The sequence below is a fragment of the Tasmannia lanceolata genome, unplaced genomic scaffold (assembly GCF_043159265.1).
Source record: "Tasmannia lanceolata isolate RefF3 unplaced genomic scaffold, GAP_Taslan_0.1 ptg000004l, whole genome shotgun sequence".
Lineage (NCBI taxonomy): Eukaryota > Viridiplantae > Streptophyta > Magnoliopsida > Canellales > Winteraceae > Tasmannia > Tasmannia lanceolata.
In genome coordinates, this window is record NW_027518681.1 from 10,345,528 (window position 1) to 10,359,946 (window position 14,419).

Below are 14,419 nucleotides of genomic sequence, written 5' to 3' on the forward strand. Positions count from 1 at the left end.
GACGTTTTTGTTGGTAATTACTCTCTCACTCTCCCTTATCTCTTAAAAAGGAAAAATGTCGTCTTCTTCCAGAGCTCTCTCTTCTCAAAAAAATACCAACCAGTTTTCTATGATAAAATCCTGGGATATTATTATTGGATTTCCACGTTTTATCATCTTCTATATTTTATTGTTGTTTGTGACACGGGCGATTAGAGTTCGTGGGGAGCTTGCACAGAAACAATCCTCAGGATTGTTGAATCTTGGGAGATGAACGCCGATGAACCCAATGCATAAGGAGGCATATCGTCTCTAAAGATAGCAATATTTCCGACGTGGCTCAATCCATAAACATAGGCTATTTCTAAACTTTTCTTGATTAATTTAATTTTATTATTTTGATAGATTTTCGAGAGCGAGCCTTGGCCCAATGGTAAGGTTGCTCCATTGTGACCTGATGGTCACGGGTTCGAGTCACGGAAACAGCCTCTCTGCAAAGCAGGGGTATGGTTGCGTACATCTAGTCCTCCCCAGACCCCGCAATGGCAGGAGCCTCGTGCACTGGGCCGCCCCTTTTTTATTTTGATAGATTTTAATTATATCTATAATAATTGATATTAACAGAAATTCCTAAAGTATTTTTGACAAAAATCTCCAACACCATAATATGCACTTTTTCTATAGATTGGATGGCTAGGATTATCCTATGGAAGTGATTTTTTGGCACAACTCATTCATGTTGTGACCTGTCAAATGGACGGTTTGGATCATCCTATGTTGTGGGCCATACAGTACATTTTGAGAAAGACTGGACTATAGGGTCTTACAACATATAAAGGGAAATGATATTTCCCCCTAAACGGATAAAATCCCCCCCTTTAACGGTTTCTGTGAGAATGGTTCACTGATTGAGGAGAAATTCACCCCCATTAACGTTTTTCCTTGCATCTAAAACTTAACGGATAACGTTAAAGGGAGGGATTTTATCCGCGGGGGGGGGGGGGGGGGGGGGGGGGGGTATCATTCCCCCATTTAAAAACTCCTAAATCATGTGCTAAAAAGGAGAAATTTCACTATCTTCTTCTCCTCAAATGGAGAAATATCAGCCTTTGACATATTAGTAACTTTATGATGCCAGTGACTAAGAAAAAAAGAAAGTAGAACATATTAACACAACAGAAAAAAGGAAAATGAAGCTATAATCACTACTTCAGATTATTAAAGACAGTGCAAAGTGCCTTTTTCATGAGACTAGTAAAGGGAATGATATCCCCCTGTGACAGATAAAATCTACCCCCACCCCCGCGCGACTCTTAACATTTTCTGTGAGAATGTTTCACTGTTTGAGGATAAATTCACCCCCTTTAACGGTTTTTGCTAACCTTTGAATGTTAACGGATAACATTCAAAGGTTAGCATTTAAAGCGCGCACCGCGGGGGGGGTGGGATATTTCCGTACTAGTAATTGTGTTGGTCAGCTGAATTTCCTTGTGATCCAAAAGTTCATCTAATAGACGCAATGAGGATGAGCATGCCCTAAAAGTCCCCATCATCAGACAATCCTAGCCGACTAATTGGTTGGCCTTTTACTTGAATCTTGGCTACATTTGCAAACCACGTGCTTGCAAGTAGTTACCCTAAAACCTAATCCATAAACCCTATACCCTAATTTTTATACAAGCACTCATTATGTTTATTGTCAATCATCAAAGAATTAGTAGAAATTCCAGATTTTGTCATGGTATCAGAGCAGGTCAATCGGACCTAGCCTTGGTTACAACAAGAAGGAGCTTCGTTCTCCTCCGGACGGCAGATCTAGCGGTCCGCCCGGTCCCAATCTCTAATTTTTTCCTTCTTGCTTTCGATTCATCTACCACCTCTGTCTAGATCCAGTAGAAACCCCAAATCCCTATTCAGTTTCCTCCTTTTTGGCCTCTAAGACCACTCCAACCAAACCCTCTTTCTTGGCCAAAAGGGGGGGGGGGTATTTCCCTACTAGTAATTGTGTAGGTCAGCTGAATTTACTTGTGATCCAAAAGTTCATCTAATAGACGCAATGAGGAACAACATGCCCTAAAAGTCCCACTCACTCCCTCATCAGACAATCCTAGCCGACTAATTGGTTGGTCTTTTACTTGAATCTTGGCTACATTTGCAAACCACGTGCCTGCAAGTAGTTACCCTAAACCCTAATCCATAAACCCTATACCCTAATTTTTATTGGGGAGCCTCTCCTGGAGGATAGAAATCATTGGATAAGTTGTTCTTGGGATTGGCTACCTTGCTTGGATAAGTTTATCTTGATAAATCTCATGAGATTAGCTACACTATGTTCGGGTTCGTTAACGGAATTGATCTCTTAGAGGGAAGACCAGTCTCTTGATCCACTTTGAGGGAAGGGTCAATCCTCCTTGTGCCAAAATACACACTTTTCTGGGATAAATTTCTGCATTCCTTTATTGATATTTCCTTCTCTCTTTAGAGCCACACTTGTGACTTGCATCTCACGTACACTTGAGCAAAAGTAGGAGAAAGAATAGGAAAATCCTAACTTAATGGACTATTTATTGCTCTTGATAACTCCTAACTTAATGATCTCTAACTAATTACTTTGTATAGCCTAACTAATAGGAAAAATCTCCATCAATAGTTATCAAGAAATGAAAGACTCCTTGCATGTAATACACTACCTGTAGAGTACATTCTATCCATTGGGACTGTTCTTGATGTAGATGGAGGATAGAAAGCCTATCCATGGACAAAATAAATCCCGGATTGGTATCCCCAAGGAGAATATCCCATCGGAGACCATCCCCATTCAATAGTTAGAATTGTTTGATATGTCGGATTTCAGGGCATGGATCTTCTTGGTGCCATCTATACCATTTGTTTTGCTTTGTTGTTTACTTAGGCCTTGCTTAAATTGCACGAATTGTCTGAAACTTTTTGGAAAGGAAAAATATTTCTAAAGTGTCCTACAACTTTTACACACTAAAAAAAGATAACATGAACCAACCTATTCAATTTTTATTTAAAGGGACCTTCAATTTTAGGGGTGTCAATGGATCTAGACGGTTCGATGGATTGTCGGAATCCGGATGTTAATGAACGGGATCTAAACATATGAATAGGATCCATGGGCATATTTCGGATCATCAAATCAGGGATCCGAAAAATTTCGGATTGGGTATGGGCACGCCACAAATGCCCATTGGATAGTCACGATCCAAAATGTTTTACAAAAATACCCTCCAAATTTTGTTAATGAAGGGTATTTTGGCCAAAACCTCTCTTATCACTTAATGAAATAATATTTAGAAGTGGTTTAGAAGAGCAATACTATTTTTTGATGGTTCCGTGTCATGTTGATGGGGATTATCATGGTGAGTCTTTTTTCCTTGATTCATTTTCTCAGTTTTTACTTTCATTATGCTAGTCTATTGAACATATATGCCATCATGAATATATAATTAGTTCTTCATTTTTTGACTACCGAATGTTATTGGCATGCATCATATTCTTTGATAATAGTTATACATTATATTCGTGTATGTAATTTTGATTAGTTTTATTGTTTACAAGCATTATTTTACACTTAAGATTAAACATAGATAAATTTTTAATTTAGTTGAAGAAAATGCATAGAGACACACTAAAAGTGGACTGCCATTCTAACTCTTTTTAAAAAAAAATTAATTGTTTACTTAGCTTAGTGGGACATAATAGGACACTCCGATGGTCGGTCCGAATTAAAATGGATCGTGATCATGACGTGGAAAGTAGGATCCGAAGAACAATCTGAATTCGACCCTACTGATAAGGAATTTGAATGGATCATAACTGTGACATAGGTGGATCCGACCCGAAGTGGATCCATTGACACCCCTATTCAATTTATGACGATATCCCTCTAAATTGACTAGAATCGTATCATTTCCCTATCAATCATCGTAAGGAAAAAAAAAATCCAAAAAAGAGTTCTCCCTCATAAATGTTTTTATTGCAGTCCATGCGTCAGTGACAAAAGCTAATTTGTCAACTGTGTCAAAATCTTGAGTAAGCCAAGATTACAAGAAACAAACTATGACAAGAAAATAATTAAAGAAAGGGTTTTGCTAACGAGCGCCCTAAGGGCACCCGTTAAGGACCTAAGGTGCACTGGGAATGATTTGTGATCCAAGGAAAAGTAAAAAAATGGGGCTTTTCTTGGATCAAAAATCAAGGGAGAGGGGGTTTTCGCTCTCCGACCTTTACATGTAAAGGTCGGCCATCATATAAAATCTCTAAATTCACATTATATGAGTATTTTTGTCAAACAGAGTGTAAAATGATTGTAAAATATCATTCCCAATGCACCTTAACGGGGGCACTTGTTAGCAAAACCCTTAGGGTCTGTTCAGTTGCCACAAAAAAAACAGAAACGGAAAAGAAAATAACCCTCGTTTCCGTGGAAAGCGCCTAAATGTGGCATTTTGTTGCCAAAGAAATGGAAACCGTGTATCTTATGTGGAATCCCACTAATCCGTCATGGAGTGTTATTTTCCTATCTCAAAATCCGTCTAATTTAGTCGGATTTGAAAGCGATTCCTCGACTAACGCCAAAAGCGCAAGACGCGAGAAAAAAAACCAAAGCCCTTGCCTTATCGTTTCTCTTCTTCCCTCGATGGTTTCCACCGGGGTGTTCTCTCCTCGTCGATCTCTCTCCCGGCGTGTCGTCTCTTCCAAGCATAGGTACGCCTTCTCCCTTTCTTCCTTTTCTCCTTTTTTTTTTCTATTTTTTCTGGTTCTTGGGGTGTTTGCTGAAATCTTGGGATTTTCTCTTTTGATTCGGAGATCTTGGATTCTAATTTTTTCCCTTTTTACTATTGCTGATTCTCTTTCAATTCATTTGTTTTGAGATCTCACTCCAACCCATAAAAGCTGCAATCTTTTGCAAACACTTGGATGTAGACGATTTGGGTATTTTTTTTTAATTTCCCCCTTCTTATGCATACGTTCGGTTTGGAGGTGTTATTTCATCTTGCTGTGTGTTCTTTTCATCTAGCTGTTTTTGGTTTAATATGGTTTGTAATTGGTTTTAATGAATGGTTTGTTGAGATCTTGGTGTAATCTTGGTGTGTGTAAGAAGGGGTCAGCCATGGAGATGTTGGAGTATTAAATGGGGTCTGGATTTTGGGGTATTAAATGGTTGTTATTAATCTGGTTTGCTTTCCTTTGTTTTGCAGGTGGTCACCCTCTCACTTGATTTTCATTTTCAAGAACAGTTCCATGGTACCATGGGTGTCCCTCTTTCTTGTTGGTTCCATTATATTGCTTTTAAATCTGTTTCTTAAGTTTTTTTGAGTATTTATTTGTGTTAGTGGACTATTTGGTAGGGCTTAGGGGGCATAACTTGCTTTATATGTGGTAAAAAACATATTCTGTGTTGTTTCTTTTCCGTTTCCTGGCAATTGAATGCGCACTCCTACTGCTTTCTTAGCAGTTTCTTTTCCTTTCCATTTCCTTCTGCCATGTCATTTCCTTTTCCTTTCCGTTTCCTGCGCGCAACTGAACAGACCCTTAAAGAAAAAGTTGTACGAGAAGAAAGTTCGAAACAAGAAAAGTACAAAGACAAAAGAAATCCAATTTTGAGGTAATAAACAGAAAAGCACAAATACAAAAGAAATCCAATTTTGGTAGGTAATATACAATAGGAAGCATGTCTAATTGCAAATAGATACATTTCTAGAATGAAATGATCTTTCCACCTGCTTTAATTTGTCTTCTCGTAAAAGTGGATGCATTTCTACTCACTTTTATTGGAAAAGACAAACAAAAGGTGGTGGAAATATCATTTCCTAATTGTTAACTGAATCATGGCATATATCTTGTGACAAACCAAACACTTGTCTCAATCATGACTGAATTTCTGCTAGAGAATAAAACCAAATCCATCTTAGAATAAGAGTATATCTTCCAAGATTTGATTGTTGGATGGATTGTGATAGATTAAGCAAGTTGGTTTAGATTAGGCAACTAGGTTTAGATTGTGTTTATCTTCTTGCCATGTTTTTCTCTTAAGTGCTTTATAAAAGCACTAATTATGTTTATTGTCAATCATCAAAGAATTAGTAGAAATTACAGATTTTGTATATCTTGTGACAAACCAAACACTTGTCTCAATCATGACTGAATTTCTGCTAGAGAATAAAACCAAATCCATCTTAGAATAAGAGTATATCTTCCAAGATTTGATTGTTGGATGGATTGTGATAGATTAAGCAAGTTGGTTTAGATTAGGCAACTAGGTTTAGATTGTGTTTATCTTCTTGCCATGTTTTTCTCTTAAGTGCTTTATAAAAGCACTCATTATGTTTATTGTCAATCATCAAAGAATTAGTAGAAATTACAGATTTTGTCATGGTATCAGAGCAGGTCGATCAGACCTAGCCTTGGTTACAACAAGAAGAAGCTTTGTTCTCCGGCCGACGGCAAATCTAGCGGTCCGCCCGGTCCCAATCTCTATTTTTTTCCTTTCTGCTTTCGATTCATCTACCACCTTTGTCTAGATCCAGTAGAAACCTCAAATCCCTATTCAGTTTCCTCCTTTTTGGCCTCTAAAACCACTCCAACCGAATCCTCTATGCATTTTCTTAATTTCTTGAAAACATGATATTTGCACCCTCATTCAAAAGCAAATTTGCACACTAGCTGCTGAATTAAATTTTGTCAAGCTTATTAATAATGGCAGTCATTGTTCTTAGCCACCATTCGTCGCTTCTCTTCACCTTTCCTTATCTCCTTGTCCATCCTCATTCTTTCAATTTCTATTTCATTCTTTATATATTTCAATTGAGGTGCCTTTCTTAAGGTGCGTGCCTGAAATATTGAATGCTTTCGGTTGAAGTGCTTCATTTCTTTCGAAGTGAGTGCCCGAGAGTGCAATTCTCTTTTCTATGAGGATCGAAAAATCGACCCATGATGTCTTGCCCATCGAGGCTTCTTTTAGCCCATCGAGCCTTTGGTCCATAGTTACCCACTTTTATGAGGTTCGGTGTTCCAAAACCGGCCCGTGATAAATTGCCCATCGAGGCTTGAGTTTGATTCAGCCCACTGAGGCTCTTCGCGACACATCAACAAAGCAGCACATTTTTCGGCAATCAACATGAGTCATCATCATCAAAGGAACTCTGTCATCACATCTTCGACAGTGTGCAAAGTTGGGGAATTTAATTTGGGAATTCTATTGTAATCAAACGTATGTCGATTTTCAATCCCCATAAGTTTGAAGGGCATGCTAGAGAATAAAATCAAATCCATCTCAGAATAATATTATATCTTCCAAGATTTGATTGTTGGATGGATTGTGACAGATTAAGCAAGTTGGTTTAGATTAGGCAACTAGGTTTAGATTGTGTTTATCTTCTTGCCATGTTTTTCTCTTAAGTGCTTTATAAAAGCACTCATTATATTTATTGTCAATCATCAAAGAATTAGTAGAAATTCCAGATTTTGTCAATTTCATGGCTTAATAACACTGGGACAAGCTTAACTTTTCCCTTTTCTGGTGAACCTCTCACAAGAAAGGAATGCCACCTTGTAAAAGCCTCAATCAAAGCATTTATACCTGAAATGAGAGAGCATCTGTTTTGCCACTAGAGTACAAGGTTAAAAAAGGTGCTATGAAGAGAGGCTAGCTTTGAATCTTTCAAAAAATGGAGGCATCTTTTTCCTCTTATCACTTGAAGGAAGATGACGTCTAATTATGACCACGCATTAGTGATACAAAAATGTGATTATTCTAATACAATTGCGTATAAGTTATAGGAAACAGTAAACATGCTTACTTAATGTTAATTAAGAGAGATCTACACTTGTATTTAAGTGAATCATGACTAGAATTTCATGTTGCTTTAAGGCCTGCTTGGATTGCAGGAATTTTTTGGAAAAGATTTTTTTTTTCAAAATTTCATGCTTTTCCATTGTTTGATTATATGAGAGGAAAAATGGCCCGGACCACCACAGTTCAAGTTTTATATTTACAGGATCCTTTAATTTATAATGATATCGCAAAAATTATCATTTTCCTCTAAATTGTGGAAATAAAAGTTTATTGGGAAAAAAAATTTCTTAAGAAAAATATTCTTCTTGCAATCTAAACAGAGCCTTGCAGTTGATTCCTTTGAGTAGTGTTGATTGTCTGCAACCTGATGTCTCTTTGTAGGCGGGTATCGCTTCGCGCTCTCTTTTGGCATAAAGTTCTTAATTTTCTCATCTGCTTCACTCGGGGTCTTTATCCTTTGTTGTGGAGGAAAGGAAATAAATCATTAACTTTATCTACATTAAACATAGAGTATACGCCATTCCTTAGGTCACATGTTATATTTCTATAAATTGATTTAAGGAAGTGATATTTACGCCCCTTTTCATCACCAGGGACACCTGGCGCCAGTGTATCAATGACTAAAAGGGGGCTCATGTACTTGACGTCAAAAAAAAATCCAGTGGCCTTGATTGCCACGTACACTGGCGCTGGGTGTCCCTAGTGATCAAAAGGGGCGTAAATATCACTTTCCTTGATTTATTTGCTATATATAGCTAATTTATGGTCAATATATTGTATTTAATATTAAAAAATATCTTTAACATATAAAATAAAAAGAGGAATTCTAAAGCTAAGGAGCCCTTCCCAAAAAACAGGCACATAGGATGCCTCCATTGGATCCACGTCGCCAGTACCCATTTATAAAGACACTGAAAAATGTAAAGTTAATAAATAATAAACGCATATCAGTGATGTGGATCCAATGGAGGTGCCCCAGGGCCTGATTTTTGCAAGGGCACCCTTCATTTTAGCATTCCTCATAGTAAATTTAAGTTTTTTATAATTTATTAGTAAAATAAAATTTTACTTGAAATTGCAAATATAATATGGTAAAATAGCTTTAAAACATCTATATGACACGATATACATTGTGATATCTGATAAAGAGGCTGATAAAATGACCTTTATCGAATTAGAGTCACATCCATATATACATATTTGCAATCTTACTCCAATAATTTGCAATCTTATTCCATCTTATTCCAAGTAGGGAAATGATATTCCATCTTAGTATAATGTGATGCAATAAACAAAAAAGTCTTCATATATACATCTTTATGAGATCAAAATATTCTAATACATACATATTTTTGTTGCCCTAAAAATATTCAAGTATGAAGCTTTTGTTCCACAAGTGTTCATGTTTTGTAGGGACACGCCTTCTATTATTGGTCATGGACAGCTTCAGCCAATGCCTGACACCTGGTTACTAATGAGTTAGGGCAGACCTCTCTATCTTTTCATAATTTTTAGGGTTTTTTTCATTATCCTAAGCTTAGGGCGGTTTGACTCTCTCCTTGTTGAAAAATCTTCCATTGATCAATAAATTTCCAACCTTTTCTTTTCAATATTTCCTTGTCTCCTACAAGCTAACAAGCATTGGAAAACTACAACACGAAGGCCCATCACAATATCCACATTTCACATGACTTGCATGCTCATACTGGGAATCAACATCTTTCCCTATTTGGAACCTATATTTTTTTTATTGGTACAAGTCACGAGCTATGCGTGAACACTTTTATACTAAAAATGTTTTTATGACTAAATTTTTATGAGGTAAAGATAGAGCTAGTGCATACAAATGTACACTATTTTATAAATGTAAAGAAATCTGCATCCTAAAGGTAAGATATTTAATAGCTATAAATGCATTGACTTATAAGGTATTCAAAATTAAAAGATACGTCACATTTATAAGTTTTAAATAATACTAGGGCCATTGCAGAGTTTGCTCATTATATATCTATAGTTTATAAAATAATAGATATATAAATTTTCTTAATTTTTTTGTTTGTTATATAATAAGGTATTTAATTGGTATTTATAGGGAAATTTAAATTTATAAGGAGTCAAAGAATCTCTTTTGAAAAAAGTTAGATTTATAAGGTGTTCAATAGCTTATTTTTGTTATATAAAGCATCTAATATATATATCAAGAAAAGGATTGTACGCTCGAGCAGCTAATGGTACGCTCGAGTGCCCAATCACATGTAGGCCCACTTTGTTAGGATGATCCAAAGCATTCATTTGAAAGGCCCTATCATAGATAGGGTGTGTACCAAAAATCAGCTCCATAGGATCATCCTAACCCATCCATTTGTGGAGGGCAAAATGGACAGACCACAAATCTGCCCATTTTTGCCCTCCACTTTTGGAGGGGTTATGATGATTCAATGGAGATGATTTTTGGTACACACCCTATCTATGATAATGCCATGCAAATTAATGCTTGGGATCACCACAAAAAATGTGGGACCCATGTGATTGGGGCACTCGAGCGTACCTTAAGCTTGGTATGCTCGAGCGTACAATCCTTTTCCTGATATATATATATAACCCCGTGCGATGCAAGGGCCGACAAAGAACTGTACGGACCACATCATAGGTTGATCCAAACCGTCCATGTGATGGAACACAACATCAATAGTTGTGCCCGTAAAATCATTTCCATAGGCTGATCCTAGCCCTCCAATCTATAGAGGTTTCCATAATATGTTGTTCCTCTTAAATCGGATGGTTAATATCACCCTATAGATTTTTTATTAAAAAAGCATATAGGAGGGGGGGTAAGATTGAAATTATGTGGCTTTCATGGGTGCCTTTGTTAAAAAGCATAAAGGAGGGGGTAGGATTGAAAATATGTTGGTTGAATGGGTGCCTTTGTTAAAAAAAGTAAAAAAAAAGTGATGTGTAATTCTCATAGAATTTTGAAATAATTCAATAAATTCTCTCCTTTTCTCTTCTACCATATAGTATACTAGCAAAAAAACTCGTGCGATGCACGGGCCAATAAAGAATTGTACAGACCACATCATAGGTTGATCTAAATCGTCCATGTGATGGAACACAACATAAATAGGTTGTGCCCGTAAAATAATTTCCATAGGCTGATCCTAGCTCTCCAATCTATAGAGGTTTCCATAATTGTTGTTCCTCTTAAGGTGCCCATAATTCGTCAATATTTTTACAGGTGTCTGCAATCGTAATATCAAACTTTCCGTAATTTGACCCGCACATAGTGAATAAAGAAAAGTAGTTTTTTCGTCATCGTTAGGGGTGTAACTTGTGTCTCAACCCGACCCGACCCAATTTGCAATTTCCTCAACCCGACCCAACCCGATTTGCAATTCGGGTTGGGTTGGGTCGGGTTTACCCGATTTGATATGGTACCAATTGTTGACCCCCTCAACTCAAGCCAGGTTGTTTTGGATTTTGAGAACCAATAGTGAGTCGCCAATAATCAGTTTTTAACCCACAATCGGTTCTCAAAATCCAAACCAAACAGGGACTAACAATTAACAAAGGGAACTGTTATCCGCACTACTATATTTTGATGATCACACTCCTCACTTTATTAAAGTACGGTATGGCCCGCACCATAGGATTATCCAAACCGTCCATTGTAGACTGTGGAGACTATTTCAATGTTGAAAAAGAAAAACACATATACAGAACTTCTTTAGATGGAACCCAAATTCGTGTTTCGGGTCGGGTCGGGTTGCCCGACAGCCCAACCCAACCAAACCGATTTGTGAAAAGCTTAACCTGACCCAACCCAAATTTGGGTTGAACCCGGCCCGCGTGGGAACATCCAAGTAACAACGATGGTTTCAAATTATATATAGTGCTAATGTCCTCACTACCATACTTTATAATGGCACTACTCACCGTATTTTGATGATCGCACTCCTCACTTTATTAAAATGTACGGTATGGCCCGTACCATAGGATGATCCAAATCGTCCATTAAATGGGCCACTGCCTATATAGGTTGTGGCCCAAAAATAATTTTCATAGGTTGATCCGAACCCTCCGATCTATAGAGGGTTATAGGTTGATCCAAACCGTCCATGTGATGGAACACAACATCAATCGGTTGTGCTCGTAAAATCATTTCCATAGGTTTATCCTAGCCCTCCAATCGATATAGGCCAATCCTAGCCCTCCAATCGATAGAGGTTTCCATAATTGTTGTTCCTCTTCAGGTGCCCAGAATCTGTCAATATTTTGCAAGTGTCCTGCATGAGTAATATAAAGCAGTTCTTTCGTCATTGTCATATGTCTTTACCTCTTCTTGGTAGTTTTTTCCGTAATTGTCATTGACAGGTACCCGTGTCGGTACTTTTCATATGTAGGTTACAATTTTACCCTCAAATAATTTCTCATAGAGATAGATGTTAGATATCAACAAAGGGGTTAATGGTAAAAGAGTAATGCTAAGGTGTAAATCCCAGATAAAAAGAAAAGAAATTTCTTTTTCCTCTGCTATATTGTAGTATATATATATATATATATACTAGTAAAAAACCCCGTGCGATGCACGGGTCGACAAAGAACTGTACGGACCACATCATAGGTTGATCCAAACCGTCCATATGATGGAACACTACATCAATACGTGGTGCCCGTAAAATCATTTCCATAGGTTGATCCTAGCTCTCCAATCTATAGATGTTTTCATAATATGTTGTTCCTCTTAAGGTGCCCGGAATTCGTAAATATTTTTAAAGGTGTGTAGAATTCGTAATATCCTCAAAAAATTACTATGGAAAAGTAGTTTTTTCATAATTGTCATATTTCGATACCTCTTGTTTGTAGTTTTTTCTGTAATTATCATTTACAGGTACCCGTTGTTGTTCATAATTTTCCTACAAAACTTTACTACGTAATGATTATTATTGCTAGCTTCTTTCGGTACTTATTATTGGTAGCCACATTTCAAGAAATAGTATTTCCGTGCAGTTTTTCACCATGTCTAATAAGACAAATCTCTGAACACATAAATTGCAAAGGATGGGCTAGACATAGCCCTTGGAGAAGGTGGCTAGCAAATAATGATTTGTTTTTTCAAATAATTTCGAAAATGGGTAAGATTGAAATTATGTGGCCTTAATTGGTGCCTTTGTTAAAAAGCATAAAGTAGGGGTATGATTGAAAATATGTGGGTTGAATGGGTGCCTTTGTTAAAAAAAAAAGTGATGTGTAATTCTTATAGGATTTTGGAAAAAATTCAAAAAATTCTGTCATTTTCTCTTATGCTATCTCTCATTTTCTCTTCTGCTAAATAGTATATAGATATATATAGACTGATTGACGTTTGTATTATTATATATAGAGTGATTGACGTTTGTATTATTTTAAATAACCTAACTCTTGCAAATAAGCAACCCCAATTTTTTAGTTATATATAATATGGTATGATATAGAGTATCTTGAAATCTTGCATTGTGTTTGTTTTCTTTCTGTTTCGGTTTTCCTACTTGAATCTTTTTTATTTCTTGGTCAATGTGAAGATTTAGTTGAGTTTTATGAGAATAAAAAAAAAAGGAAGATCTACACAAATGTCAATTGAAAACTACAAATGATCATCCACTTGAAGATTTTTCAATGTATATAAGAAAGTATTTTTAAAATTTTGTATTATAGTACCTTATCAAGTACTACCTACTGGCTACTGCCTAATTAGTATGTCACCTTGCAATTGACTATTTGCATTGTGATTGGGTTAGTGAGAACCATTGTTTAAATAATATGGAGTTGGGTGGATTAGAATTTGTTCCATGGCCCATCGACAACAAAGCCTGGTAAATAAACGGTGTGGATCATTTGAGAAAGTTCGGGCTTGGAATTTCCTAACACGAAGAAGAGTTAAAGTGAAGTTAAGGAAACTGAAATATGTTCCTAATCAATTCATGAAATCACGAGAACCCCCTTCTCCCAAGTTCCCGAGCTATGGAAGTGGTGATATCAAAGGTTACGAGTTGAGTTTTATACGATGAAAGGCCTAATAGTCCGTTATTTTTCAAAAAAGTACTCTACAGCCCACACCATAGGATGATCCAAACTGTCCATAAGATGGGACACAATCTAAATAGCCTTCATTTCCAAAGGTTGATCCTAACCATCCTATCTATAGAGGGTTAGGATCGGCCCTCTAATGAGTGGGTCCCTCTATAGATTGGAGGGTTGGGATCAACCTATGGAAATAATTTTTGGGGCACAACCTATTTACGTTGTGGCCCATCTAATAGATGGTTGGGATAATCCGATAGTGTGGGCCGTACGATACTTTTTGAAAAAAAAATGGACTATAAGGCCTTTCATCATATAAAAACTCCAAAGGATATTACCGAAAAGCTCTCATATGCATATTAATAAGGTAAACGACAAGCGAGTTTGTGCAATTATTAAAACATGGTAGTGCCAAGCCAATGTCAATAGACTTTACTTGCATAGAATTTGTTTTACTACAAAGTTATAGGAGGATTGCCAAACTGAAGTGCGTCCTTGCAAAAGCTGGTAACAAGGGCTCCAATTGGTGCCACGATTAAGGGTGTCAATTTTGGCTCGGGC